Source organism: Megachile rotundata, chromosome 13, assembly GCF_050947335.1.
Source record: "Megachile rotundata isolate GNS110a chromosome 13, iyMegRotu1, whole genome shotgun sequence".
Taxonomy (NCBI): domain Eukaryota; kingdom Metazoa; phylum Arthropoda; class Insecta; order Hymenoptera; family Megachilidae; genus Megachile; species Megachile rotundata.
The window spans coordinates 14,478,372-14,500,598 of NC_134995.1; the positions used below are offsets into that span (position 1 = coordinate 14,478,372).

At 45.7% G+C, this 22,227-nt stretch overlaps 1 protein-coding gene across 3 annotated transcripts in view; it reads left to right on the top strand.

Moving 5' to 3' along the window:
• The window catches only part of cpx (synaptic transmission protein complexin), a 171,374-nt gene that overhangs the window by 41,340 nt on the left and 107,807 nt on the right, over positions 1-22,227 (top strand). The gene's annotated exons all lie outside the window — the stretch shown is intronic.

Consider the following 22,227-nt stretch of genomic DNA (forward strand, 5'->3'; position numbering starts at 1 on the left):
TAATTTCCGAGATTATTTCGTAATGCTAATATTCGTACATTCTAATCGGAGCAGCAATTACACCTTGTCTGCGAACGCCATCCATTATTTCTCTAGTATAATTAATGACACGTCAGTGTCGAGGAAGCAGTTAATACGTACAATCATTTAAGATTAAACCACAAGATTAATAATGAAAAAAGGCAGTTATACGTTGACATTGCGAGAGTACACGCGTGGCAAACTGATATAGATGCGTAGATTACAAAGGAATGTCCCTTTATGATCACAAGATAAATGGACTGTCTCCTTTCCACAAGCCACAGTCACGAACCAGTGAAAAATGAAGACCCTTCGCGGTCACCTTAAATGAATTAGACACGAGAGAAGTGGGCCACGCACGTACTCGACGATGAATTGCGAAAATGTGCGAGCCGAGATCGTGTTGTATTTTTCTTTTTTTTTTTTCACGAACAAATTTGTCGGTGAATTAATCGAGGCACCGTGCCATGAATAACGCCGATCGATGCTGTCGGGTTTTCTGGAAAAATGTTAATTCAAGCTAATCGAGCGTCGTTTATCATTTCGCGTTGACGGCTATCGCGTGAAATGGCTCGAATTGAGATTTACCCCTTTCCCACTTGGACATCGTTTAAATTTTACGTTTAACGCGTGGACACCTTTCGTTCGATACTGGCCTGAAATTGGTCGAGCGAGAAGCATCGAGCTATCCATATTTATGCACGCTGATAAAATTGTCAACACGGAAAGGTTTACCTCGCTCGACCATAAATAGTCCGATTAGATTTTTCGCTGCAAACAACCGTGGATTCTTAAACCGAACGGTTGATCGTTAATTCGGAGCAACGTCTCGGGAGGAACGGGAAAGTTAGTCGATATTCATCAATCGTGCATCGAGTCCGACTTGGGCGAGCAATCGATTCCGTACAACTTACAGTTAACTTTTTAACTCGCGGTGTCCACGGTGTATACGGTCGTTCGCGACGAAACGTCGGAAACACGAACCGAAACTTTCTTTCTAGCCAAAGTACTTGCTACTTTTCTCTCGCTGTCTCTCCGTTTTTTATTAATCTTCTTCGAGTTTGAAAGGATTAAAAAGTAATCGCGTATTCCGAGAGTTCATCTTCGTTTCTTCTCGTCGCTCGACTTGTTGGTTCCTGGACGACGTTTGCCGAAGCGGAGAGGTTCGCTCGATAAGAGGCTCGTTCGGTAAGTCGACGGGAAGAAAAAATGTCGAGCTCGTTACAGGAACTGAAAGTTCCTTCGGTTTTCCGGACGAACTTAACTTCTCGAGATGCTCTGTCCCCGGAGTGCCAACCGCTTAAGCACTTATGTAAATTCCTGGTCCGTGTTTCGATCCTCGATCAATCTGTTCCGTTGCGTTGCAAGAACGACCCAGATTTCCGTCGCCGTTCGTCGACGATTTATCGCCCATTGGATCGCGAACGGTGGTCAACCGAGCGACCCGAAGATCGATATTCAAAATACTCGTGCACCGTAAATCGCTGTACGTAGCCGTAATTTCTTTCGAAGTATATTTGTCAAGAAGCAGACGTGCCGAACGGAGAGAGGAAACGGTCTGGCTGTTCGTTCTCCATCGGGTTTTTAAGAGGGAATCATGTCCGAGCAGTTATTTCGTCTTCCATTTCCTCTAATGGCCCGAAACTCGTTACTCATTGTCTGCGCTCGAAGCGGTCTACGAGCACGAAAACTTTTCCAGAATTTACTATCTTTTCTTCTTCAATTACCACGAGATTCGGCCGAAACTTTAGCAGGATCGTTTAAATCGTTACCATCGAAATACAAAATTTTCTTCTCTTCTCGTCGGCGCGATAAACTCGGGACGTTAATTAAGTCGCGCGTCGTAAAAAACAAACGCCAGAAGTTGACGAATCGCGGCTATGTGACGCTTCTTCGACGGTGGTAATATAACGAGAATTTACCGTTCCACGGGGCAACTTTTCCACAGGACGTTCGGAATTTATTTGAAAGCTTTCGCGAAGTAGATGTTGCGGAAGAGTCGAGAGCAAGCTTATCAATATGGATGCGTCAAAGTTTCCGCATAATGGAGAGACCATCCAACGTTTTTCTCTCGACTTCAGCGATCATTAGGGTAGCAGAAGTCCGAGAGCGGACTCGATTGTCTGGGACCAAAGAGTCGACAAACTAATTGAAAGAATCCTTTCTGCTGGCCTCCTTTCCTGCCTACTTAAATTAATCTTCGCTTTACTCTCGTTCTTTCTCGCTCTCGACGATTTATCGTCGTTCTTCATTTTTCCACGCGTTCCTAGTTATTTCGTCTTGGTCGAACGTTTTCGAAAACTGGAGCAGAAAGAACACGATCGAAGACGCTGTTTCGAAGTAATTCGCTTAAGAGGCGAGCGTTTCGATAGATTAATGATCTTCGCAAAACACTCGCTCCTTAAGGGTATTACTCGTTTCCAACAACTAAGCTGATTATTCTCGGAGTCCCGACAAATACTTGCCATGTAAAAATTCCAAGGATCTCGCTCGTGCCGGAAATTACGAATCGAGTTGCGTCGGAATCCCAAAAGTTTGCGAGCGTACACAGATACGTACTATTTGGATGGCCGTGATTTCAGATAGGCAAAGTTGGATTCTGGCCGGATATTAGAATTTTCAAAGTTATATTTGCATTCGTACGTTGTTTGCGAACACTACTCGAGAAGTACTAAGTTTGCGCTAGGTCTATGCACAATAATTCGCGTACAAACGTTTATCGAACGAGCAAAACCAATCGAATTTCTTGATGGACAAAATTGCTTTTTCGATGCTAGAATGATCATTTCAATTTTTATTGAACCTACAAAAATAACCGAGCATTTGTCCAAAAACGGTGCTCTGTTTGCGTGGCAAATACGCGCGTTCTATTCGTCCGTCGAAAATAAAAACTCGAAAGCACTCGTTTAAATGTTTTCTTAGAAAACGTTTCGGCACGATTTTTTCGCGTTTATTCTTGCCAGCGAAAGCGCGTAAAACGGTAACGAGATCAAATCTCGATCGGCAACATTACAAAGAGGAGAAAGGTATTAGAGTAAAACGTTGCTCGTGTTCCGAATGAAATTTCGATAACTTGTACACTTTGAAAAGATTCGTCGAATTTTTCGCGGGGAATAATAGAGAATCCAAGAGCGATTTCAGAGAAGAATACTGGATTAACGGAGAAAGTAAATCTCGTTAGACGCGGTGCGATCACGGAAGCGTACGAAAGGCCGAGTGGAATTAAGCTAATCATTGTTGGCCAGCAAATATTTGGCAAACGGTTCATCCTGCTTCCGTCCGTCATCTCTAATTTGCCTTCTCCTCGAGCTTCTGTAATTGCCGGATAGCTTGACTAATTAGTAGCCTAGAGATGTACCACCTGCGATCAGGAAGCTCGCTACAGTCCTCGCCCCGTACTTGGCGGGAATCGCAAACTTTCTTCGGAAAACATTGCGTTCGATTCTTGATACTAAAACGAATCGAACGGCCGAATGCGTTTCTCGCCACTCAGCCATTTTTTCCGGGCTTTATTAAAATTTGCAGCTTCATTCTCGCGAGAGATTTGCAAAATCGAGAATTATCTTTGCAAAAGGGTTATGTAAATTTGACGAGAAAGTAGGTAATTAGGGTAGGAAGAGCATCGTCGGGAAAGCAGATTATTTGCTCGAGAGTAGGTTTTGGTGGCGTCGTCCGACGTTTTCTCCCCGTAACGCGAAACAGTCCACTTCCGTCAGGAGATGGAACACGTTCGGGGGAGAAGCAAGTTTGCCAGCGGTCGTGTACCACGGTTCAGATAGCGGGAAATTGAATTTTCGTCCTGGACGACTCGGACGCGAAGTCGGAAAGTGGCTTCGGAGATGGCACTCGGTGTTCCGCGTCCGCGATCGAGATGAGCGGTTGCCCGATGTAAGATTTACGCCACGATTTCCGCTCGAAGTCGCTCGATTAACCGGATATTTTAACGTTGTATACTTCAACGTCGATAAACCGAATCGGGAAGAGTGGTAACGAAACCTGTGCAGACACGCGGAATTCCTCGTTGTAATTTAACGAACGCCGGATCTCGATTCGGAATTACGGCAAACAATTTACAGGGAATATTTTGCTGGGGAAAAACAATATGCGGCACGATGGAATTTATGAAAAATTCTTTGCGTTGGTGCATGCACGCGTAATACATAACGGTTTTCGCTATTAAAAGAAGCCAGAGAGGGACGTCTTGTTTAACTTTCGTTGATTTTCAGTAGGTTCGGGTCGTGTCTCGTTAAATTCCCGGTCAAATTTCCGCGGAGCTTCCTCTATCCGTCTCGTTTAGGCGAGAGCTCTCGCGTCTCTTGGCGTGGCGACGCGACGGCACTTTACTTAATGCACTTAATGACTTAAACGTCTTGCTCCGTTGCGGGTCCGCCGTTTCCCTTTAAATTGTACATTCCGCCCTTGCTCCACTCGGCCGCCGAATTTCCCTCCGAATCGATAAATCCCGGCGCGCCGAGCCGCGGCTCCGACGCCGGTCCTTTGCTTTCGTTGTATAACGAGAGTCTGCGGAGTAATTAGTGACTCATGAATTGCAAAACCGAGTGCTTTCAAATTCTTGGCTGCACCTACTTCTTTCGTGCTCGTTTCGAACACGGAAAAATAACGAGAACGATTAGAGCACGATTCGATGGAGTAAGCAGCAGCTTACTCGGGAATAATTATTACCGGAAATCGTATCGTTTCTACCGGACAAGCGATCCCGTTCCCGTTTCGAACGGGCTTTCGCGACGGCAATTGTTCGTCGAGAATATTTCGAACGACGAGAGTACTCTTCGTTTCGCAAAGTAAACCGGCAACGGTGTACTCGAAACGTTGAAAGATCTCGTCCGGGTTAGCGATGTTTCGCGCCAAGAGCTTTCCTTTATGGCTCTGTAGCGGCTCTTGTACCGCGATTGTAAACATTATGACGTCGCAAGCCGTAAAGAGCAAGCCGCTGCTTTACGCTTTTCTTTCGTCTCTCGCGACGAACTTCTGTAAAATTTGACCGGGTTACGAGGAGAAAAGGGAAACGTTCGATTACGACGTCGTTGCTTTTCGAACGTCCTGTATCCTCGACGTCGTTGTCGGCGAGTTTCATCTCGAGATACGTGGCTCATCCGAGGCGGTACGTCTTGGCGAGATTAGTTATTAGATTACAAGGTCGGCTCAGAGTTGTCCGCTAATGGAATAGCTATGGAAATGGGAACAAAGATGGGCCCAAGTACTGTCGGATACGGAAACCTTGTGGCAGCCGTTGCAACCAGCCATCTCTTGAACTCTACGAGCTTCCCTCTTCCATAGTCGAGCCGAGGAATCGACCAGCGAAGCTCTACCGTGCCATTCTGCACCTGATGGAGACGTTACCGGGTTACGTGCTGGAGAATAGCGAATTGATTTCGTTCGACGATCAATAGTCACTGGCTACCTAGCAGTTTGATTAATAGCCTTGTTCGCTCAATAGATAGACTGATTGACGCGTTATAATTTTCAGGGATACTTTCACTCGATTGCCTCTTTAATTTAAAATTAAGGTACACTCAATTTCAATACGAAATTTCATTCTTAAAGGGAGTTTACGAAAGGCTGCCAGCCAGCTAAGAGGATAGTATATTTACGGATTGTTCAAAGAACGTATATAAACAGTTAAAGAGTCGTGTCAAGACTCGAGGAACTCGAGACGCAAAGAATTTTGGCCGAGGCGGTTTCGTAATTTTCTTAAGCACTCAGAAATCAGACGGGAATCTCTGCTCTTCTCGACTCCGTGAAAAAAGAACAGCCTCGTTTGGTGAGCTAACGCGCTCCTGAGACGAGTTTCCCGGAAATTTAATCCCGCTTTATTAACGACTGACCCGGTAAAACTGTATTCCACTCTTAGGAGCGGCTGGCTCGTATTTATCGAACGCGCAATTAGCGATCCGACCAGCTACAATATTAAGAACAGCTACAATATTAATTCTCGTCGCGCGGATTATGTAAGACGGCGAAAGAGAGTATGTGCGCCTACGTTGCAACGGGATGTTTCGGAGTCGGGTGAAGGTTTATAGTCGAAGCAGATGGCGACCGTCTAACCCGGTCCTCGGTTCGACCGATAAATTCGATCCCAGCTTCCAGTCGTAAAATTTCAAAGTCGAAGCCGAGTTTCGTGCCGGGAATATAGAAAATGACGCGATCGTCCAGCAACGAGCATAATGACGGTGTTTCAATTTGTCAATATTCGCAACGATCGAGTTTTAAAGCGGCGTTAAGACTAATTAGAAAGTTTCGCCGATCGATATTCAATCTGTACATCGTGGGCCGCAACGAACGGGTCGAGAGATTAATTATCGTCGATAAGCAACAAATTTGATAATCTTGTGGGTCAAGCGACAAGCGAATCAATCGCGGACTCTTTGTTCGAGCGTGGAGATGCGGGACATCGGTTTCCGGATCGCTGGAACGTCGACATCGGATAGGGGTGTTGATTTTGCGAGCACGCAACCGTTTAACATTCAACCAGCAGGGTGAAATTGTCGGATCGATATCGATTTCGCTAATTATCAAAGGGACGCGATCATAATTGGCATCGAGCGAAGAGATCGTTCGGCAAGAAACGTTCGTGCAAAATTATCCTCGAGTCCGATACGCGAGCGTATCTAATTACATAATTCGTGGCTTAAGTCATCGAGAAACAGGAAATTACAATTACCTGGGCCGTGGAGCCACGATTAATCTGCGGCAATCGCGTCCGATTAAATAAACAGGTTGTCCATGTTGTAACGGTATTACAGAGTTTCCGATATGGTTTAACGATTACGTCGCGCGAGAAACTTGGAAGCAAAATTTCCTACTCGTTTCGAAAATCGAGCACTTACCGTGCCATGTAATCGATGCGGTATCTGGCGATTTATCGTTCTACGACACCGAATAGATGTCGCGAGTGTCTCGGTGGCAGGGTAACGAGTGCAAGAAATACCGGCGTAATGGCAATTTCGTTTCTTTGATTCGCACGATTTCACGAAATTTCAGAGATTCGTAGAGTGTAGTGTAGAGTAACAGGGGTAATCTCGAACGTCGTTTCGCTAATGTTCCACGGAAATTGAAACTGAACCGCGGTTTCCCTCCAATGAGAGATTAGCATAATGTTCCTCGTAGCGGTGGATACCGCGAACTGTGCTTTCTCTATGCAAATCCGTGGTTAATAGTCGTAAAACGTCGAGAGTACAGCGAAGCTGTTCCACTTTCGAACAAAGAATCCGCGAAGAAGCGAAGGAACCGTGGAGGAAGAGACAGAAGACAGCGTTTTGTTTCGAGATAATACGTAACCGATAGGAGCGGGAAAAGCTAGATCCGTATGTATTTTAGGCACGTGGCTGTCAAGGCAGGTAATCCATTTAAGCGGATCGATGGATAGGCCTGGAACTAGTGGGAAACAGGGATTTCGCGATGATGGACGCGGGACAAGGTTTGCAGATACTGTCACGCGAATCTAAGGAGATTCCTGGAAAACCTTTTCCTCTTGATACTCCGAATAATCGATACTCGCATAAGTTTCGTGACTTTTCGTCTAACTAACCGGTTCGAGAAAACATGTAGCATTTAAAGACGCTTTGCTTTCGATACTTTTCCACTCTCGTTCCATAAGTTTGCCAGCAGATGTTTCTGAAATTCGCGGAGCAGCTTTCGAAGCTGCTTACGGAACAAAGACGGTGATAAAAGCCAAACTCCTCCGTGGAAAGAACACAGAAAAGAACGGCGGAATAAGAAAGTTTGGAGCGAACCGTTCAAGAACGATGCTAACGTTCGGTGAAAAAAGAAAGCTTCCTTCCAGAAACACAACAACGTTGCTCCGAAAGTTGTTCTGCATGAAAGAAGGTAACTTTTAAATCGCTGTTTGATCGACGCGTACATCGAGACGGAGCAACTTTCGGCCCCTTTCGACCGGGAATTACTTAACCGTGGTCGCGAAGGTAAACAGTGATTTGCCGTAACGAAGGAATCAGCATCGACTTCTAACAGATAATTGGCTTCGTTAGTCGAGCGACCATTCGAAAAGTTTTTCTTCGAAAGAACAGAGACAGCGAGAAGAGGAGAAAGAGGTTGGGAAGTTCTGAGGCTAGAACGGCAGTCGATTGGCGTTGCTCGCGGAGCATGGAAGAAGAGGGAAACCGAACGAGTCTTAGGTCTTCGTTAAAGATGGAGCTTGAAATTGGACCGTAAAAGTGGAAGTAGGAGATGGAAGATAACAGAGGCGTCGTTATTCACCGCCAAGCAGCCTAAGGAGTTACGTGTACGCCGTTATCTCGCTGCAATGTCGGACTAAATCCCTCGCGCTTAATAGGGATAACTACCGAGGTAACGATAAATTATTTTCGCGGTTGAACGTGTCCGTGAATTTAACACGCCGTCTGCTAATTAACCGAGAGCTCGATGACGCGACGGGAAAGAAGTCGCGCCTCCGAACCAACGTCGTTATCGAACTTGCAAATTTTCACGCTAACATATAATATACATAATCGATGCCGTGTTCGTATCTGATCATCGACGGCTCGAAATCACGATGAACGAAGTTGCGGGATGTTCTCGGAATTGGCAAGTAACGCGATAAGACTCGATTGCCACGATTTCGATTTGCGGTAGCTTAACGACTAATCGATGGGGTGGAAAGGACCAACTGTTTCGCGATCGAACCCTCGTTAACGCGCTGGTCAACTCTCGACGAGCGTTCTTCCCTCTCGAGGAGCAACATTAAACATCGTTTTCGTCTCTCGTCGGACGATTTCCCCGCGAGAGAGAGACGGATTTTGCCGGGTGATTTCGAGACGGTCGCGTCGGGACGAGAAGACGGACTCCTTCTCGTTAAAGTTCAATTAGCTCGTGGCGAAAGCTCGTGTCGCAACCGATAACGAAGAGCAACGAGGAATCTTCTGGTCGAGGAATCGAGGATTCTTCTTGCGCGGCGAAGCTCTTCACGGAAGACTAATCGTTGGTCCCGCGGGAGAGGGTCGATGGAGGACGAGCAGAAGAAGAGACGGAAAAAATTGCCGACGAGGATGAAGAGGTCTTTAGAGAATTAACGTTCGCGATGGGAGAATCTCTGCGTTCTCCCAACAGTGACGATTAAAAGTGCTACGACGGGGGATAATGCTGCCAGATATAAAACTGCTCCGTTGATTTTATCCCCTTTAGAAACGTCGAAAATGCAGGAAGCTAATACGACGGTTGCGTGGCACATGCTCGTTTTAGAAACGGAGACAATTCGAGACAGCTCGTAGAGCGTGCGGAGGATGCTTCAGAGGTAAAGGATTAAATAGAAAGGAGTCGTACACCGTGAAATCTTGTACGCAACGCGACCAACTTTTATTCGTTTAAAACCACTAAAACGGGAGCGGGCATTGTACTCCGGTGCGCAAAAACATCTCGCAGGATTTTCATGAGTTTTCCACTAACATTTTTTTCCTAGCTTATTTACATTTGATTCGATCACGACGATATTTTAACGAAAAATCTTACGTCTTCGAATCGTATCGTTACGTCGAAATGAAAAGCGCGAACGAAGCATAAATTTGTCGAAAAAGGAATACGATAACGGTCGTTCAACGACAATCGCATAATAAATTTCCGAAAAAGGAAGAGAAAAAAGAAACGAAAGAAGAAAATTGTTCCTCGTCGGAGTCTATTCTTGGTCGTAATTCGTATCTGCGGTAAAGAAAGGCTTCCAGTTAACAATGGTCGAAGGTAACGAGTCATTTTCTTTCTTTGGTCCTTTCTGGGGACGGGGGTAGTCGAGAGTTTAGGAGAGTCTACGAGACTCGGAGGACAGCGAAGAGCGAATTATCATTCTCAACGGCGCTTTAATTCGCCGCAGAGCTGGCTCTGTTTATGAATTACCCGTGGGATTTCTTTCGCGAACGAACCTCCTCCCGTGTCAGAGAACGTGGTTCGCGTGCCACGAATTCAGAATAGCAGCGATACACGTTCGCAAGGTGCTTCGCGGAGGAACCTGCTTTTCCACGGCCTCTTTGTTTACAGTTATTACGAGGAGAACGCTCGTGATCGTTAAAGCTCCCTCGGGAAAGACCTGGCTTTACCTCGTGCCACCTCGATTATTTCTTTCGTCTCGACAAACGCGATATCTAATGCGACGTTTGCACGGAAGTTTCGCCTACGTATTATTGCCTTGTATCGCCACGCGTTCCACGGTTATCGTCTTTCGAGTACTCTCGCGTTAATTCCGAACGTATTTACAGGAAAGTAAAGTTAGGATACAGACTGGCGCGAAGTCAATTAAGGACGATAAGCTGGTCCGGGTTAGGTAGGGCCATGGGACAAGGAAATGGGTTTGACTCGGTCGGACCAGTTTGCCTGCATACGTTAATGCTCGAGACACGTCGCTAACCCACTCTGGGCAACCTGTCCGCGTTCATATCGCGCGATATTCTCCTTCGATCGAGCATTATACCGCATTTCCGTTTATCACTGGTCACTTCTAATCGAATCAACGAGTTCACCGTGTATCCCCTATCGAGTATATAGGTTATCGCGATATTTCAAGCGATTCGGGTAGTTTAAGAAATAATGGAAATTCGTTTGTGCAGCTTAAACGAGCAACCTAAATTCGTCCGCGTTCCGCACACACGCGATTCGTTTGCTCTGATTGGATTCCGGTAGAACGGCTGCGTCGAAAGATAACGTACGGTTCTGTTCTCTCTTCCGCTTTTTCTGTCTCCTGCTATAACGAGAACAGTATTCGAAGCTTGCAAAAGTGCATCAAACGAACACGAAACAGCTGAAACGTTATGGGGCCACTCGATCATCCTCCGGATACGATTTTCCTTTGCTCCCACAGGGAAATCTGCAATAACGCGAACCAGCCGGATGCTTTTTATGGTCGTGACATTTGGAGACGCAGCGAAACATGTTCCAGGATAAACATTCGTTTTCTTCGGTAATAGTTTTCTATCCGGTCGGAAACTATAATGGATGTTTGTACGTTTCGAATCGCGATTCAGAAATGGAACTTTTCAAATACCCTTTTATACGACGCTTCGAGACACGTATGAGCAAACGTTCGAATCTCGAATCGGAAAATGCAACGATTGCTACGAGTACAACCGTTGTCTTCGCTGCGATCTCGCAGTATTCCTTACGACTACGGAATAAACGATAAACAGATCGTTAAGTTTGATCAATGCGCAACGAATAGTCGCGGTTAGACCGTTCGGTAAACACATAAATCGAGGCTAAGATACACTTTGGACAAATCCGCAAACTCCGATTCAGCTGGAAGGTATTCAATAAATACAGGATATAATCCTAACTATCTGAAATGGAGCGTGCTCGAGAGCCGTTGTCCGACAGACGTTGTCCACGAGCTCTTTAGCGAAGTCGGTGCTGTCTGCTTGGGAACAATGTAGCACCTGCCATGCAACGAATATTTGTTCTGGCAACCGGACTACAGCCCCTATCCGAAACTTCGTTACGTGCCGTGGATGCGGACGACAAGAAGTTAGCAACTATAGCGTGGCGACAGATGGAAAATCGTGCGCGATGCAGAGCGTTCTTTCGCGGGAAATATTTTATAGGAAGATTGGTCGTCGATGAAATTCGCGAGAGACGATCGCGTTCGAGCGGGAAGCGGCGAGTGGTTAATTAGCAATTATTCCGTAGCCACGGTCCACTCTCGCTAATCGAGTTTCCAGCTACGTGACTCGACTCGATTCGACGCACTTCAACGTAGACGGTGTACACACATGGTTATCGAGTCGTTGATCGGAAACCAAGCTGTTGTTGACAGCTTCTATGCCAAAGCTACCTTAGACTACTGTGTCGACTACTCGCGTCTTGCCTTAGCACGACTGAACGCTTAAAGAGGATGGATATACTCTTGACCTAACTGTTGACCATGCGACACACGGACGCTCGGAGAGCTCTAAACGAGCTACGTTATCGAATTCGATGTAAGAAGTGGAAATTGAATATCGTAAAAGGGTTGTCTTCTCGCGGCGTAGGAAACACGAACGATCCGAGGCAGGATAAAGCAGCGTTGTAGGGAAAATTCATTACGGGGCACGCGAGAATCTAGAACGACGCTCGACATCGCAACAAATCGATTCTTCCAATTACAGTTGGAATCGACCGGACCTATTTCCCAGTCCGTTTTCTCTTTCGCTCTCCCCAAGCTCTCTCTCTCTCCCTCTCTATATACAGCCAATACATTTATCTGTTTGCTCGACCGTTTGCCGTTGTATCTCCCTATTTATCTTTGCCGCTTCATGTTCTTCCCGCGTTTCCTCTTGGTCGTGCTTTTGTATTTCGAGTGGCAAACACGCCGATCCACGGATAATACGGTCAAACCCGACGAACGAGCGAGTAATTAATAGCTTTGGACGGAATCAGGCTGAAAGACGAGATTCCGGCCGTCGCGTCAGAGGAAACATCCCCTAACGCTACGGGGTAAGATGACTTTGAGTTCGTTTAATGGGACTCACCGGTGCACAGGGTGAGAAGGGATCGAGTGAATCTCGTTTACGTTAACGTGCTTTTCGGCTCTATCCATCCTGATATAGGATACTCGCGGACGATACAGTCGAAGCAGAATTTTCGACTCGAAAGGAAATCTTTCTCCATAAAAAATTGTTTCTATAATTCACTCGGATTATTTTTCCGATTTTAGTTAACGCGTTGGCGAAGATATTTTTTAAGAAGAAAAATAGGAAACGTATCGAGCAAATTTCCGAGAATAGAATCACGCGAACGAGTGTACAGATCGATACGAGTAGTTGATATCTAAAAGGATACCCTGGAGGCGTATCTGATCAAGTATTCTTCTTGTAAGTTATAGCTGCAACCTCGTAGGTAGAAACGTAGATCGATGACTGGTTTCGCTATTTTCGTTCTCGAGACTGCTTCGTTCTAGAATGAATTTTTCGAGAAACACTGTTCCCGCGTTTTTCGTCGTTCGAAAATGTCCGTAACGTTATAATTGGTTTTGTTATCGAGTCCGGAGGCGCGACGAGGAAAGAGTGCAAGTATTTTCGGAAGACGACGATCGATGCGACGTGTCGCAGCGCGAGATTACACGAGATAAGCTGCTACCCTCTCGCGTACCGACTCAGCCCCTTTAATTAGCGCTCGAAGCACTTTTCCGCCGAGAGCGGCGTGGGTCGGAACGGCTGCTTTAGAAAACCTGGCCACGGATATTCGACCCAGTTTTTCGAGCATCCGTGGCACTGGAAAAATGCAGAGCCGTAGCTAGGCCTATCGCGATCCCGTTCCTTTTTCTCGCACCGCGACGTGCTCTGGAATTTTCGATTCCAGACAATTTTTTTCTTCTTCCAACGCCGCGACGAGAAAACGACCTCGAGGAAAATAACGTCGGTGGAAGGAGGAAACGAGCGTGCTCACGATTATTCAGAAGAGGCTCCGGGTTCGAACCGCGGTAGGGTAAATGTGAAAGTTCAGGTTCCTTTGTACTGGCAAGCGTAGGTGCTCGTATCGTCGTCTCGAGCATCTTCCAGCGAGTTAATTTCAATACGTTTCGAGCACGTACCTTCTCAGTTTTTCACTCCATTTCAACGTTGAATAAAACAGTAGCCCGTGTCTGATTTATTTAACAGTCGCGCTACTTCGTCCGACGAGATTCCTACAATTTTCAGCGAAACGGATTCTTCGTTTTCCCGCGTTTCGAAAATCTCGCGATCACGTACAATTTTATTTCGAGACCGCGGATGACTCGATCGATACGGTGATCGAGTCGTCGTGGACTGCGTCAGCTTCACCTTGCCGGAACGTGGTCTATCGAAACGAATTGCTGATTGAACGGTGCCTGCCGCGGATAAAATTAGCGATTACGAGGAACGTGTAATCTACCGGCAGCGAGGACAAATCTAAACGAGAATGATGACAGTCTTCGTCGACTAATATTTTACGACGTTATCGCGGTTGTGTGTCAAGGATTACCAAAGGTCTGTTTTGTTAAGTGGAATTCCATGTACGTCGAATTCGTAAAACGCTTCGGTAAAAATAAAAATTCGGTTTTACGATACTGCGTTTCGAGCGTTCCGATCCACTATAATATATGTATGTAGCGAATAATTTGTCCATTATTCAGCCTATCGCGAGGTCGCAACAGGAGGATTTAAAAAATTCATTTTTCAAGACGTCTAAAAATATTCTTGTCGCCCTTCGACTCTTTCCGTCGAGAGGCTTGAACGCGAATCGATCACGCCGTCGACGATTCTTTATAAATTGCTCTCTATATATCGTGGGATTCGCCGCTGAATCGACGATGCTGTTATTTATATCGACCAATAAAACGGGATAAATCGGAACGAGAGCGACGCTTCTTGCAACCGGCGGCTTTTTCGAGTGCGCGCCGCATCTCTAACTTTATAAATCGTTATTTCGATAATTTATGGCGTCGAGACTGCGGTCCTGGTCGTCGTTATAAATTTTAACTATTTTGCCTGCGGCCACCGTTAGCCCACCGCCAAGATGTACCGCAGGAAACTTGCTCGAAACTTTAGCCAGCTACCTCAAAGATCCGTGCCATACACTTTGACAACTTGTTCAGACAGATTCCTAGCATTTCTTACAAGTTTCTCGATAGGCGGACGCGGTCCGCCTATTCCGACGATGAATATCCTTCGCGCAGGAGCTTAGCCTCTGGCCTTTTCCTATATAAGATGCCCTAAAAAGGGTGGTGCCACCTAAAGAAGTACATCCAACTTGTCGAGGACCGAGTTTCCGTTACGAACTATTTCGTTCTTCGAAGATCCTTAAACATCTGGAGTACTCGAAAACTTCTCTGACGTTCTACTTATTTATAACTCGATAGTTTATAGAGTAAACTATTAATAACGCGATCAAATGTAAATTAACCTCTGTCCGAATGTCCGTCGGGCAGTCGCATAAAACATGACTGACGTATTTGGTACACAGTTTCGAAAGGTTCGGAGTTGTCGCGACTGCAAAACGATCCTCGTCGCAGGAGATTAAACCTTTTTACTGTCTGTCCGAGTTACCCTCGTCACTGCTTCGCTAGAACTTGACGTTCCAGTGATTCGTTCCTGATACGAGCCGTAAAGTTGGACACTCGAGTAAACAAGAAACTGTTCTCGTCATTCTCCTCGCGTCCTCTTTACCCGAAAAAAAGAGAAAATAGAGAGTATTCGGCTAGGCAGCGTGATTTAGGCTCGGCTCGACTCGTTTATCGTCGGCCACTTTTTAACGAGGAGTACCGCGAAAACTTTGGAAATCCGAGCCAGTTTGGGAAATATTATTTATGGAGGGCCGACAACAACCGAGTTACCTCGTTCCCTCTGCTTTATGGCGCGAGAACGAGCGAGCTGCTTCGCTGAAAATTTCAGCCGACTCTCCGCGAACCGGGACGCGTATCACGGAAACGGAAATTCCTCGGTTTCAACGACGTTTAAAAAGTTTGCAACGATCCCGTAAACTGTACAGACATTTTCTCGAGAGGATAAACGAAATTGGACTTGATTCCGTTTCCGCGCTGCCACGTTCCAGCGTTACTCGAAACTGTTTTTTGAATTCGTTGTCGTTCAAGGACTTTTTTCGTTCCGATCGAGAATCGGGCACGGTAAAGATTTCCCGTCGACTCGCCGGATTCGTAGACGGTTTCTTTTCGAACGAAATAGGAGCTACGCGTCGGAGAGAAGGAGAAACGCTTCTACGGTTGCCCGATGAATATTTGAACGTCTAGTCCGCGAATAAACGGACGGCTGCTAAAGGCCTGACTGGGTCTACTTGCTGGATGTCCGCGCCAGTGACTGTCAACTTTTCTGACAGCTTTATATTCGCGTCACCGGTGATGCGCGATTGCTCGGAAACACGAATAAAAGTCGCTCAACGGTGCAGCCGAACCGCGTCGCGACGTTTGCGAATTAAAACCTATTTCACGAATGCGAGTCCTACATTTAATTAGCTGTCAAATACTTTAAATTATTTATCGTCTGGAACACGCAATCGTAACTTTGTTATTTCCTCGGCTACTCGATTATAAAGTTATCGTGACAGTAGTAGAAGTCGGCCTAAGAAATATCGTAGTTGGCCAGTAACTATACGAGAAGTCAACGATCGAGCAGTTCCCTGAGCTTCGACTAGAGCGAGTACGCCATTTCCCTTGCAAATCTTCCATTTCGTAATTGCATCTGAAATTTAATGAAAACTTGACTGGCGTACGAATAGGATAACCTTTGACACGATCAAAACATCTGGTAGGAACGCGTTTTCGCTAAAATCTCGAAATATTTCTCGGAGATATTCATGGGGGACTCGATTGAAAATGCTAGATTCAATCTCGTGAAAGCGTATTTAAGGAAGATTCGCGATCGTGCGCGTCGGTTGGGGATCCCTGGTTCGAAGCAAAACTGCAGTCACGCCGGTTAAACAGCGATGGCTGGCATAGCGTCGAGAGACGAAGAGGGATACACCGTGACTTGGACTACCACAGCTCGTATCGATCCCCTCTATTATTAGTTCGTCGTCGACCCCCATTAGAATCGTCAGAAACGCCACTCGTAACTCTTTTCAGACTTCGTTATCGGCTGTTTCACGACGGATAACGCGTTTGACGTGACTGTCGGCAATAGTTTGCCGGCTGTAGTCCGCCGTTTCCCCTTTACGGTACGCGACAGCTGAAAAACACCGGAGAGTTATGCAAACAGGAATAACGATCATTTCTGATTCCTTAATCGACGTCGTGGCACTTTGTATTTAACGCGTTACGACGATTGATATCGTGGACTTGATTATTATCTCTGCGCTGCACTCTAGTTACATTGTCCTTTCTCCGGATGCGTTCTATCGCCAGCTACGCGTCGGTGGCAATATAGAGTCGAGATAAAAAATGAAAAGTATTTTTCGCCTCGAGGCCAGAACGAACATGTAACGTTACTCGTACAGCATCGATGTAGGGTGTACTGTTTCTATCGCACTTTGACAGCCCGGAGTCATCTTACTTTAACGGCGCGTATTTTTACGATTCTATTTTTCGTCTTGTTTACAGTCGACGTTTTGCCTGTGACGCGTTTTTTATTCAGAGCATCGGTGTCGGGATGGAAAAATATTTGTCGTGCTCGTGTTCCAAGGGGGACGAATAGCCGAGCAGACGAGGGAACGTGCAATTCCACGAGACAGGAACCGGCTATTTAGTGGCTGGGTATAACCTTGCAGGAGACGGCTACTTCTGGAAGCTTCATATAACCCTCTTGAAAGCCACAAGCGGTTTTGTCGGGAGGACTAAAGGGATGGAGGAGGGTGAACAATACGGCTGTATAACACAGAGGAGAAGTTCGAAGTCGGTATTGATCGAGTCGCGGTTACGTATTTTCTTCTTTCCAGCGAATATTGTTTCCCGTTGTACATCGCGGATGACGCATAAACATGGCTATTATCGTGTTTCCTCTGTTTGCTGAGACCAAGTTTATTCCTCGCGAAATTGTAGCTCGCAGGAAGGAGAATCAACTACTGTCGAATGCGTCGAACGCGAATTATATTTTTAGTCGTCATTAAATCGACCAAGTATTTGTACTAACTAGAAATTAACGCGAAGGCAAGTACGTTCTTAGGTAAATTACGTTTATGTAACTAAATAATCCTCATCACGACGTGTAGTATTCGCGTTAACTAGTTATTCCCATACTCGTTTGCAATCCTACCCGTTCTACTTTACAACATTTGTGCAAAGTGCATTCCGCGTAGGCCGCTCACGTACACGAATTTATTTGCCCGCAGATAACGAAGTTACGCTATCGAGCAGGTTTCCAAGCAGCTATCCACCGAATTTCCAAAATTCCGTTCGAAAATTCGCCTCGTTGTACGAACCGTCTCGAAAGCTGTCGTTAAAAAAAAAGCGAATTCTCAGCATTTTCGCGTTCGTAATTAAAAACTTTGTTCCGCGTTGCTGGTGCGCGGGCAAATAGAGAGAAAAAACGAAAAGTACATTCACGGCATCTAACTGATCGTGAGGTACGATACGCTGCAGCGATAAAAAAAAGTAGGGTACGCGTGAAAACGAAAAAGTTGACGCAATAACGATGCGAGTGTAGTTTCAGTGGTGCGCGACTTCTTTTACCTCCTCTTGATCTCCAGGTGGTTGAAAGTTTTCGTTATCGAGCCACTTGTTACGACATTGTCCTGCAATATGACCAGTCCCCACCTACTCGTAAAATACACGCCGGACCGAGTGCTATAAAGCTACTCTTTTGTACGTGGACGCGATATGAACCTATCCGGTGAGCAAATTTAACCATCTGCGGTTTCAAGCTGGTATATTCTCCACGCGAAACTCTCCCGGTTACTCGTTCCATATGATATAATCAATTTTATTGCGTCCGTGGCAGGTCAATTACTTGACCAGTCGCGCCATCGCTGTTTATTAACCGTTATTGATTCGGTAGCAGAATTTCATTACGATTTCTATTCTTCGCGAGATATGCACGAAAATAATTTATAGAAATAAGTGTAAATCTTGTTATTTGGGCGAAAGAAGTTTTTTTTATAATACAGTCGCATTGTAATTTCGCGAAGAATTGCGAGCAGCATAGAGAAGCATAGTTCTGTTCCGCTCTATTCCGTTCGAGATCTCGAGCTCTAATGGCGATGCCCTCTTTTCCTTCGTCAAGGACTCGGGAAAATGCTTTTAAAGACACCGGTCGAGGAAAGGAAGGAGAGTCGTAGGCGACAAGAGAAACGAGAGTCAATCGTCGGAAGAAAATAGGAATGCCGAGGAACAAATCGCGACCGATCTCCCGCAGGATCTCTAATATCGGGAGTGCAACCCTTAATATTTCTCCGTTTCGCGTGAAACGTTTCCTTCACGGCGTGTTTCGCTTCGGATGCCCTTTATCGGCCGTCCTGGCTTTTATTCGCCTTCCTGGAAAAACCGTCTGCGAGACAATGGCTGCGATGCGTCTTTGCTGTCTGCTCAACCTCTATCCTCCTCTACTTTGTCTTTGTTTCCTTCGACTTTGTCTTCGTTCCTTCGCGGAGCTTCTCTTTTAGGCGTTCTAATTTTTCACGATCCAAATACCAGTCGTCGTTTAATCCGTACACGACGTTCCTTTATACCACGTTCTCAGCCAACAGATTTATTTCTAACGATCATTATTGCGACACTAACACGCGTATCGAGTAGGAAATTACAGTTTGCGTGCTTGTTCTCCACGTATCGAAGTTCGAGTCTCGTAGTTTCCAATACAGACATCGCGGAATCATAGTTCACTAGTCGAATTCATAGGTGGTAAAGATAAATGATACGATTGGCGCAAAATGTTGGGTGCAACTCGTGTACCAAATCGCAGAGACCGGTATCCGACAGCCGGTTGATCATCGAGCGAATGTCGACGATTTCCAGATATACGAGAACGCCAGGAACGGTCTGCTGCGAACGCAGTATTCTTCGACGGATGTTATTTATCGCGAAGCGAACGATTTCTCGTTCGGTGCAGACCTCGACGAACATATTACATTAGGAACAAGGGGCTGGCGATAAACAACGGTCGATCGTGAGTAACGAGAGCGGCAACTTTAGCCTGGATTCCGTATCCGGCGTTGTATCTTGCCTTGCGCCTCCCGTGGGCTTTGAGTTATTACATTTTCCAGCTTGGCTGTGGCGAGGTGAACGGACAAAAGGATGTGTGAGAAAGACGCCGGGAAATATGGTGTACCGGCTGTATCGGAAAATTGTAGCACGTGTCGCGACACGGATCCAACACGACGGTTAAATGAAAATTGAACCGATACCAGATCACACCGTTGTTGTCTCCGACGATTCCATAGGGAACTCGGAGTTCCTCGTACGTCGCCAGACGTTCGCCTTCGAGGAAACGATTTTTTTACAAATAAGCTGTACGCTAATTTTACGTCGAATCCTGTTACGTTTCTTGCCGTTTAATGGATCGCGTCTTCGTCAAAGGTTTTCACGCTATGAGTTCGAAAGGATTCGCAACGGATGCATCGAATACGCCAAGGGAAACGCAATTTCGAAAATAGAACAGCTTTGACATCGACTAGCAACGACTAGCAACGAAAGAAAAAAACATCGGCCGATAAAACTGTATAAAAAAAAGATGCAAACCGGACGCCTTTGTACGTCGCAGAGTCACTACAATTATCTGCCGTAGCGACTTTGAAAACTTCGCTCGAATTTCCCTTTTTCCGTTCTTTTTAATCCGTGAATCCTTCTTCGTTATTCGATGCTTGTTTCGCGGTTGCGCCTTCGTCGGCGTTTCAGCAAAGGTCTACAAATTTCGCGATACTCCTCCGAACTGGCGAGTCAGCCTTCGACGAAAGTCTGCGGTGTGGAAATACTGGCGCTTCGGGACGTCGAGTCGAGCTGAATTTGGCATAAAATTTCGGGAGACCCAACTTTCTGGGCTTTATTAAATGACACCGAGAGAAACTCACCGTTCCTCCAAAGTGTCAGAACGAAATCGTGAACAGGGTCTGTGACAGAGGTTCCAATTACGGAAACTAATGTTGCTCGACTCGAAAAATCTCGCCGGGAAAGTCTTTAATAACAAAAGGACCAGACGAAGGCGATTTCCTAGAGAAAGTATAGCTTTCTTCTTAATCGTACGACCGTGTGCAGCTTCGGTTAATAAGAATAAAAATTTAGGTGATTTCATGTAGGTCAGGCTCTCCCTGAATTTTTCCAACAGCGAAGGACGATTTTCCCATACTGTTCGACAGAAGCTGTCGATCAACGCTGATTAATAAAGTTTTGTTGACGGAACTGCGAAGCGGTTTCGAGAGGTTCGACGGCACCGTGAACAGGCTCGAAGTTTTTGCAAAATCTCCAGTTTACTTTCCACTCGAGACTTCGTGAATTATTTGAAGCAGCGACAGCTGCATCGTAATTTCGCTTGGCCAGGAGTTACGTAGTTTGCGATGCATAATATTCTCCGAAGGTCAGCTCATGTTATAACGTTCGGAGGATGGAGAGAGCAGGAGCGAAAGGGTTGCGCAGTTGGAGCCATTAGCCTGTAGGATAATTTAGCGCTTAGTTACGAGGTAGCCTGTGTGTTACGCCACTCGTATTCCTCGGTATCTCGGAACGGATTATCGTAACCTGAGCTTTACACCGAATTACACGACTTTCGTGATCGATGCCGTATTTTGCGCGGAGACGTTTTTAAAATCAACGTACAATCGTGATTACGATCTGGACGAATATTTAGGAGCAAAAGATGGCGCGTTATCTAACTCGGTGTTCTTTGGCCGATTTAACACCGGTATCACAGAGATTGATAGTTTTTCGACGCGCGAGCGAAGTAATTAACAAGTCGCATCGCGAATACCGAGAAAAAGGATTGTCTTTGATGGATTGACTGCTCTCGTTGATGGATCGCGACATTACACGACTTCTCGCTTATCCTCTGCCATCGTACGGGATTATGAAATCACGTTAGCCTCGTAGCCTACTTCGAACTTTAATCGAGCATCGAGTGCTCCCATTGATTCCATCGGTTATCAAAACTTCCTAACTTCCGTGATCCTCGTTGTCCTGTTTTCGTATACAATTAATTTCCAACGCTGCTTAAAAGCGTGCAATATTGAAAAATTTATAATATCGCTAACACTAGAAAGCAAACTTTAGTAACTTTAGTGGTTCACGTTGTCTTCGTACATCCATCGATCATCATAATTTCCAACGACACAGAAAAGATTATTCTACAGAGACGGAATAGATCTTAATTCGATACGAGGCGTGTACTTAGCGCTGCTCGAAATACTAGACACGTATCCTTTTTGCGAAACCGACTAAAATAGAACGTGGAAACTCGAAACGTTATTGGATATTCACGAGCCTGCTAACGATATCGACAATCAACCATATTGGATGATGGATATCTGCAGGTTACTCTATATTCTATATCAAGGATACCTCTCGACGGGTGGTGAATCAAGTAACATGCCGTGGAGATATTTACTGCACTCGCCGTTGGTGGCACATTCGCAACTTTCTCGCGAGTCTTTGCTCAACTACCATTTCTATGTATCCTCGATGTTCATGAAATTCGTATCTCTTCAGTCCGCTCACTGGTGCGTATCTATGCGAGTGTATATTTTTATGAAAAAAAGAGACGATTCCGGCGGAAGATCGATTCGTATACAGAACCGAAAATGTTACGATACTCCATCGAACAAAGGAAGTCCATTTCGTGAATCGGAGCGAACGAAACTAAGTACACTATAGGAAGAATG